This window comes from Corvus moneduloides, chromosome 1 (assembly GCF_009650955.1).
Source record: "Corvus moneduloides isolate bCorMon1 chromosome 1, bCorMon1.pri, whole genome shotgun sequence".
Taxonomy (NCBI): domain Eukaryota; kingdom Metazoa; phylum Chordata; class Aves; order Passeriformes; family Corvidae; genus Corvus; species Corvus moneduloides.
The window spans coordinates 26095495-26104968 of record NC_045476.1 but is presented as its reverse complement, the minus strand read 5'-3'; the positions used below and the strand labels follow the sequence as shown (position 1 = coordinate 26104968).

The 9474-nt window shown below is 44.2% G+C and overlaps 1 long non-coding RNA gene across 1 annotated transcript; it reads right to left on the bottom strand.

Moving 5' to 3' along the window:
* Positions 1 to 843: 843 nt before the first annotated feature.
* On the bottom strand, positions 844 to 9106 carry LOC116441198. Its single transcript, XR_004238953.1, has 2 exons — positions 8685 to 9106; positions 844 to 1084 (listed from the first exon to the last, which is right to left on the bottom strand). It is a non-coding gene; the product is annotated as an uncharacterized LOC116441198 (long non-coding RNA).
* Positions 9107 to 9474: the final 368 nt, after the last annotated feature.

Sequence of the window (9474 nt, the reverse complement as noted above, 5' to 3'; positions counted from 1 at the left end):
GTTACTATTGGTGGTGGTGTTACTACTATTAGTATTTTTCATAGTGGTATTATATTTTACTTTATTTCAACTATTAAACTCTTATCTCAACCCATGTGTTTCACCTTTCTTCCAATTCTCCTCCCCAGCCTAGTAATGAGGAGAGGGAGCGAGCTAGCAGCTGCATAGTGCTTAGTGACTGGCTGGAGTTAAAACACAACTAAGTCCTTTATGAATTCATTAAGCATCACTATATGTCTTGGCTGTTAACATTATTGGAGCCTTCAGAAATTACTTCTGTTTTGCAGGTCTAGATACCTATGATAGAGAGGAGAAGGTATCAATCTAACCATGAAAACAATAAATTATTGGAAATATGGCAGGAAAATTTTTGTTTATAGTGTTTACAGCCCAACAGTTTGCAGAGGCTGGCTCGATTTGACTTAAGGACTTAATTAGAAATATTTTCTGGATGAAGCTTGGAAAGCACAGATGCAGGTGACACGCTGAAATCAGTAGCTTGAATGTAGGATGTTACAAAAAAGGTAACTTGGAGCTTGTAATATTTGATTGATCAAACAAGACAGGCTGCTAAGTATAAAGAAAACTAGTATGATGTTATAGAGAAAGATACGTTGTGAAGAAGAGCATGACTTCCTATCATATGTGAAAAAGATTCCTAGAGGCAGATCTCACTGTGTTCTTCTAGGCTTGCATATAAAAATCTTACTCCTTCCTCTTAAAATGTATGTGCTTTTCAGATGGATAGATTGAGCTATTTTCATCCATTCCCAGCAGAGTAGCTAATTTGTTAACATGGCAGGAGGGATGGAGAAAAAATAAACAAAACCAGAAAACCAGAAGCACTTTTTAAAATAAACAATATTTATTTGTCCTAATAATGCCAGTGTAGTTGAAATAAAATGCATTGAAAGAACTACAACAAACAGAAGAATAGATAACACTATATTCTTTTTCTCATGAAATCCTCCAGGTCATTGTGAATATTTTCAGCTAGATTCTGTTCCATGTTTCATCTGGTTGTCAAATCTCTTCAAGTTAACAGCTGAGTGAGGAACCACTTGTAACTACTCTCAGCCCAGACCTATAAAACAAGCAAACAGTGGTTATATTCATCTGTGGAAGGTATCTTTTCAGCTTTATACCGGCTAGCGCTTGTATTTCAATGCCTTAGAAAGCCTCGAGCAGCCTTGAGAGGTAGCACGGGCAATCTAGCACTTTAGTAGCTCTAAAATCGGTACCTGAATCAGCTGCAGAGCAAATACCATCAGCAGAAGCAAAGAGGGAGAAATATAGCTCCCTGCTCGCTCAATTCCCTGCAGTTAGAAGCCTTCAAATGAGACAGATGACCAGAGATGTTTACAGGAAAGTAGCTGAGCTGAGAGAGGGCGTTTGCCTCCCCTCGACCATCTTTTATTAGGAGAAGGGGAAAGGGGGAGGACTGGGGGCGGACCCGGGGTGACCGGCCAATCAGACACTGCTGAAGAGTCTGAGTTACATTTGGCTTTGCCCGCGCTTGGAACAAAGGAGCTATGAGCACATGTCTTTGGGAGGGGGGAGGGGAAGCTCAAAACAGGCAGCAACAATTCCCTATTTTTTTTTCTTTAAAGCTGGGTTGTAACTCTTAGTAACTTAAAAGTGCATAGAACAGTAACAAAACATTGCAAAATATAATTGTAATCTATCGTCCCTACAACTCGACAGTACCTAGGATGCCTTTAAACTAGTTCCCCAGTCAAAACTCAGGGGTTTAGTCAGGACATCTATGGTATGGAGTATCAGGACAAAGGTTTACAAAATACAGTGCAAAAACCTGAGTGCAAAACAGTGCAACTTAACTTAAGGGATTAACATAAAGATCTGCAGTAGGGGGTTTACATGAAGGTGCAAAATCAGGATTCTTTTTACGGCGTGTCTTCCAGGAGGCAGTTTTAACCTCCTTAACTTTTGAGGAAGTGACATAAGGTTTTACCCACTTGCCTGGGATCCATCTCAGTCCTTGAGGGGTAGATACACTGGCATACCCACGTCCCCAAGTTACAAGTTTGTACGGTCCTTGGATTTTTTGAGTCTCTGGGTCCCGGATCAGGACTTCTGGATTTTCCTGCAGTTTCTGTCTCCTGGTGTTCTGGAAATGACGATAGATGGGAGGGTTTGGATCCTCAAAGGTGCCATTCAGGAAGTTTATGGTAAACAGTGCTTTGCTGAGTCTGAGGACAGGTGAGTTGAGTTTGGTGGTCCCTGATTGTTGTAGCAGCATTCGCTTGAGGGTTTGATGGGCACGTTCAACAATGCCTTGTCCAGTTGGGGAGTGAGGAATACCTGTAACATGTCGAAATCCCCACTGCTGACGAAAGTTTTTAAACTCCTGGGAGGTGTAGGCAGGTCCATTATCAGTTTTTATCTCCTCAGGTATACCGAGCACAGCAAAAGCTTGGACAAGATGTTTTTCAACATCCTTAGCCTTTTCACCTGCATGTGCAGAGGCATACATAGCACCAGAGAAGGTATCAATAGAAACATGAACGTATTTTAATCTCCCAAATTCAGGGAAATGTGTGACGTCCATTTGCCACACTTCACCACTATTAACGCCTCTGGGATTGACCCCCATGCCCAGTGATGGAAGCTGTAGCTTCTGGCAGTTGGGACATGTTGCCACTATTGCTTTTGCTTGTGTCCGCGACAGATGGAACATGCGGATAAGAGCAGGAATATTTTGATGGTACATGGCATGGCTCAATTTTGCTTGTTCAAAAACTTGGGGGAGCTTTGGTAAGTCGGCTGATAGAACTATGTCTGCTGGCATAGCCAGAGCATCAGCTCTACAATTGCCCTCCGCAATAAATCCTGGCACGTTTGTATGTGACCTCACATGCATGACAAAATAGGGATGCTCTCTGTGGGAAACCAGATAAATTAATTTTGAGAGTAAATCATAAATTTTCTTGTTTGAGATTTCTTTTAGGAGAGCATGCTCAGCTCTAACAGTTACTCCAGCTACATATGCTGAGTCTGTGACCAAATTAAAGGGTTCTTTGAACCTCTCAAATGCTCTAACAACAGCTGCTAATTCAGCTACTTGTGGTGATCCCTGGATTACCTCGATGTCAGATTCCCACTTTTGCGTCTTTGGATTTTTCCATGTGACCACGGACTTCTTACTTTTTCCTGAGGCATCAGTAAAAACAGTAATCGCATCGAGGGGTTTTCTACTTTGAATCTCTCGAGGGATGAAAGAGAATGGCAGATTAAACATGTCATGTTTTGGGTAATGATTTGAGATTTGGCCTGAGTAACTATCTAATGCAAATTGTAAATTTATATTATTTTGGAGTAGGTGATCTAATGCGTCAGTTGTTACAGGTAAATAGATGCATGCAAAGTCACATCCTGCCAGGGTGCGGAGCCTTGCTCTACCCTTCATGATAATTTTTGCCATTAGTTCTTGTGGCTGTGTGATGGTTTTAGGAGGTTGGAGTGGAAGGAATACCCATTCAATTATGATGAGGGGTTCCTTCTGCTCTTTGTCCCACTGAAATATGAGGCCATGAAAGCGTGGTACCTTCCCTAGAATGACAAGCTTAAAGGGTAGGGAGGGCTGATACCTGTGCGCTTGTCTGGTGGAAATGAGCTCTTGTATCTTTTTGAGAGACTGCCTTGCCTCTTCTGTCAGGGATCTAGGGGATGCTGAACCGCCTTCCCCTTTTACTAGGTTTGCAATAGGAGCTACATCCTCTGTGGTGAGTCCTAACCATGACCTTAAATACTTCAGTGTCCCACAGATCTGTTGCACTTCCTCTAATGTTTTTGGGTTATTATTAATGGTGACAGGTGTTGGGGTGATAGAGGTTTCTGTGATTTTGAGTCCGAGGTATTTCCAAGGGCTTGTTCTCTGCATTTTTTCAGGTTGTAATTCAAAGCCCTTGGCCTCTAGGGCCTCAACCACCATGTTAAGTGTCTGCTCGAGATACTGATTATTGGGAGCACACACCAGCACATCATCCATGTAATGCAGGATGATGGCTTTCTCTGCCTTGGCACAGATGGGAGATAGAATTTTAGCAATATACTCTTGGCACAGAGTTGGGGAATTTTTCATACCTTGGGGAAGCACAAGCCAATGATAACGTTCCATGGGAGTTTCGCGATTAAGAGATGGTACAGAAAATGCAAATCGGGGGGCATCTGCAGGGTGGAGTGGAATATGAAAGAAGCAATCTTTAATGTCAAGAACAGCTAAATGCCAATGTTGTGGGAGCATTGAAGGTGATGGCATACCTGGTTGAAGGGGTCCCATGTCTTCAATAACCTTATTAACTTCTCTAAGATCTTGGAGTAGCCTATATTTGTTCTTTCCCGGTTTTTGTATTACAAACACGGGTGTGTTCCATGGGCTGTTAGTTGGAACTATATTTCCTTTAGCCAATTGTTCAGCCACTAATGTTTTGAGTGCCTCTAAGTTTTCTTTTTTTAACGACCACTGGTTAACCCACACGGGTTCATCTGTTTTCCAAGTTAATTTATGTGGATGGCACTCTGCTTCAGTGGCCTGCAAGGGAAAATTTTGATGCCTAGGCGTGATATCAATTTTTGTTCCCCACTGAGACATGGCATCCCTTCCCCACAGGGTGAATTTGGTGTCTAGGACATACGGACGAAGTGTTGCTATTTGTCCTTCAGGACCTTCAATTTGGATGGTGTGTTTGGACTGCTTTGCAATTTGGGTACCTCCAATCCCTTGTATGATGCCCTGAGATTGCAATTCCCATTGCGTAGGCCACTTATCAAATGGAATGACAGACACATCAGCACCTGTGTCTATCATTCCCATTATACTGATTTTATGTGATTTGTAACGGAGCTTACATTCTATTACAGGTTTGTCGTTTCCCAAAACCTCAGTCCAACAGATGGCTGGGATATGACCATCTGTGGGCAGGTATTTGGGCAGTGGAAAGGCCTGTGCAATGACTTGACCTTTAGGCATAAAGTACGGTGGATATATACATTGTACCATTAGGTTAGAACACCCGTTCTGATTCATTTTCATGAGTGTGGGTATAACCTCTATCCCAGCAGGTGTTTCCCGAGTGTCCCCAATAACAAAAAGGTATGTAAATTCTGGCATGTGGTCCACATTCTGGAATGAAATGGGTATTACAGTCTGTTTGTTGTTGTTGAAATGGTGTGCTTTATCACAGGTTACCTTAAACCTGAGTCCAGAAGTCCAAGTTGCTTTGTCTGCAGCCCTATTTATGTCTGAACGCGGAGCTGTTAGGACACGTTGAGTCGCTAGTTTCCCTGCTGTTGACCTGGGGAAACAGTCTTTGGAGAGTTTTTATCAGCAGTTATAATTGCTCTGCAATTGCGAGCTACATGTCCCTTTTTCTGACAACGATAGCATACAAAGTTACCGCGCGATTGAGTTTCTCCTGTACCTGTAACATTCTCCACAACCTCCCCAACCATCCCCACTTTTTTCAAAAAGGGAGCAGCTGTGTTCAGCTGCACCTTCTTCGTACAGACTTCAAGGATGGATTCAACAGTAGGAGGAGGATACAGCGGGAGAGTGAGAATGACTTGTTTGCAAGCATCATTCGTATTAACTTGGAGAAGTTCGAGTAGGAGCGCTTGTTGGAGGTCAGGATTAGGGACCTGGGAAGAGACAGCTTCGTACAAACGGTTATAAAAGTGAATAATATTTTCATTTGGCGATTGCTTGATGGTGGTATAATGAGAATTAGGAGTTTGAGATGGTAATAATGTTAAGGCCTTTTCAGCAGCACGTGTGATTTCAGTAAGAACTGGACGAGGGATAAGCATTGCTTGTTTTTGAGGATTTGCCATATTATTGTCACCAGATAAAGGTCTAATGTGATATAATTGTTTTCAAAATCCAGGTAATTATCTGGAGTTTGCCACAAAATTTTTAATAAATCAGATAAAATTATTTTCCATTGCTTTTTCCACACCATAAAATCACCAGGTGTGAGAAGAGTTTGCATTAATGTAAGTAAATCATGAGGTACAAGTAAGTGAGTTGCAAAAGTAGCACTTAAAAGGCTCTTAAAATAATTACTATGCATTCCAAACTCCTTAATTGCCTTGCACAAATCCTTAATATCAGAATAAGAAAGGGGTTTCCAGTCAGGGTTAGCTCCATTGCTAGTACAAGAGAGTGTAGTAGAAGCAGTTGGAGTTACTTCCTGGTAGCCATGGGTTCCCGGATTCAGAGGGGCGGTTACAGGACTGTGGGAACCTGGGGCGGGACAATGGGAAGCAGGGGCGGGGAGTGGAGGGGCAGGGGCGGGGAGTGGAGGGGCAGGGGCGGGGAGTGGAGGCGGGGACACGGCCGGAGGAGGGGAGGGGTCGGGGGCGGGGTTGTGGGAGGCAGGGGCGGCACTTGAGCCGTGGGCGGGAACAGAGGGAGGGGTGAAACACGACGCTGTGGGGGCGGGGTTGGGGGCGGGGTCAGGTTGTAACACAGGAGTGGGAGGGGATGGGGACAAGAAGGGATTTGTGGGATGGGGAGAAAGGGATTGTGGGAGGTGTAGTTTGGAGAGGAAGGAACATTGCGTCCGCCATTACTGGAGACAAACAAACTGGGAGAAAGGCGGTTGGGGGGAGGGGTTTTTTCCCGGGCTGCGAGCACGTGGCAATGGCCGTCCCTGGGAACAAAGAGATCAGGGGAGAAGGGGTTTTTACGCGCGCTTGAAACATGAGGGCTAGAAACTGGGGAAAAGGGAGTGGAGAAAAGGGGTCGGGAAGGTCCTGGGATGGGCTCCGGATTCCCATCCAAGGCAGGGTGCTGAGGAAACACGGGTGAGCCAGGAGGACGATAGCTCTCCTGTGCTGAGAAGCAGTCTGCTCTAGCTGTGTTTTCCAGCGTAGGGGAAGAGGGGTCCGGGACACAGGGGTTGGAAGAGGGTATAAGGGAATTAACAGGGGGGTTTTGCAGTGGCTTTTCATGTACTGCCTTTTTTCTCCGGCAAAGTATAACTTAGTAACAGGAGAGGAAAGAATTTTGAAACTGTTTCATCTCCTGCACGCCTCAGAGAGGAGAGTTTTCTCCCCACCTTATCCCAAAATTCAGCAGATCTTATGTCTTCGGAGGTCAGATTAGGAAAGTACTGAAAAAGCCATTGTACAAAAGATTGAACTAGATTTTTAGGGTATTTATGCCCAGTTAAAGAAAGGTAACTTTGAACTTGGTGGTATATTTCTCTATGGTGTGCAGAAACTTCAGATCCCATTATAAATGCACCACCAAACCTCAACCCCAACTCGCCAAAAAGGAGGAAAAAAAAGAGAAAGTTTGCACCGGCACCAGCTTAAGACAGGAGCCCCTAAATCAGCAGGGAGATACTCACCAGAATTCTGGATTTATCACAGGAAAGCAGGTCCGGAGAAAAAAAAAACGCGAGAAGGGTCTTCTGCTTTCCAGCCGTTCCCTCGCCACGTGGCGTGGGGGAGGGTACAGGCTGAGGCTCTGGGCTCGATGTTACACAAAAAGTAACACCTCGCCACACAGAGCTGGCACAGCAGGACGTGCAGAGCTAACTCCAGCAGATACAGCTGCCGGGACACCCTGAAAATCTCTCAGAACCGGAGTTCAGAGATAGCACGCTGGGCGCCAAATGTGGAAGGTATCTTTTCAGCTTTATACCGGCTAGCGCTTGTATTTCAATGCCTTAGAAAGCCTCGAGCAGCCTTGAGAGGTAGCACGGGCAATCTAGCACTTTAGTAGCTCTAAAATCGGTACCTGAATCAGCTGCAGAGCAAATACCATCAGCAGAAGCAAAGAGGGAGAAATATAGCTCCCTGCTCGCTCAATTCCCTGCAGTTAGAAGCCTTCAAATGAGACAGATGACCAGAGATGTTTACAGGAAAGTAGCTGAGCTGAGAGAGGGCGTTTGCCTCCCCTCGACCATCTTTTATTAGGAGAAGGGGAAAGGGGGAGGACTGGGGGCGGACCCGGGGTGACCGGCCAATCAGACACTGCTGAAGAGTCTGAGTTACATTTGGCTTTGCCCGCGCTTGGAACAAAGGAGCTATGAGCACATGTCTTTGGGAGGGGGGAGGGGAAGCTCAAAACAGGCAGCAACATTCATCTGCTTTTCATTCTCTTAGTCCTGGGACCAGCTATTCTGAAATGACAGAAGTTACAGAATCAAGGGGAGAGACCCCATCCTCATCCTCCCTGACAGGGGAGGTGGTCAGCAATTAGTGCATCTGCAGAATAACATCCAAGAGAGGCCAGGAAACAGGAGATGCACAATGTTACCCTGCTCAGGGGCTCTGTGCTGCTGGGAAGGTTGATTAGATCAGAGCGCTCTGAAGATGATTTCTTTTGAAATTTTTCATCATCTTGAAGTTGCTTCTGGTTTAGAGGACTGAAGTTGAGTCTTCTTCCTCCATCACCACAATATGTTTTTTATTTAAGGAAATCAAAAGGTTTGGTGGGTTTTTTTACTAGGATAGCAATAATAATAGTTAACAAAACAAAGTCTTTTCCTAGGAAGAGGATGTTGTTCCAAAAAATACCCCAGCACCTTCTCCACCAAGAAACAAACTACTGCTACAATGAGTCAAGCGACCATCACCCAGGCAGCGAACCACAGAGCTGCACATGCCCCCCTTCCCCATCCTCACAATTGCTTCTCAAACCACCAATCTCTTACCTTCAGCAGAAGCAAAAAACTCAGCTTTAGATGGTTGCATCACATCATCATAGCCAGAAACTTTGCTGTTAGTGGCATAAAGACAGGAGATGCATAGGCAGACCAAATGCAGGCAGAGTACAGACTGTTTCTCAGTAAGTCAAAGCAAATCTCTCGAGAATGGAGCTATGCAGGAGAGGCCTGCACTTCTCATTGTTTTTATTTGCATGGAGAATGGACAGCCATAGCAACCATAGCAAAATTGGAAAAAATGCCACTTTCAAACATCCTTTTCCCCATCTGGAGCTCTACTGTGTGCTCTCACATCATCAAAGATCAGGTTTTTTGGTGGAATACCACCTGCTCTTGAAGTTACTTAACCACAGTATATCCTATCAAAACTCAGCTGTAAATTTTTACAGACTATGCAGGAGTTGCATAGTGATGAGATCCACCCCATATTCCTGACAAACCAGTATTGTTTAACTGGCAGCCTTCTTAGTTTTCTGAAAGTTTTGTCTGGAAATACACCTTCCCTAACAGGGTACAGGGATAGTATATCACTGGCTTCTCAGGATAACTGAAAAGGCAAGACATGATTGCAAACAAACGAATTCCAGCTAATGAATTTGAACATTTCAATTTTCATGTGGTGAGAAAAGTCAGAGGAAAGCATTCAAAACAGATGGCAAAAGGTATTGAATAAATTAAATAATTGCTATTGAGTGGCAGCCTCAACTGAGAGGAGGAAGAGAAAATAATAGAAAATTTTGACAAAAAGTCAACAGATAAGAATTTTTAATCCCAGATT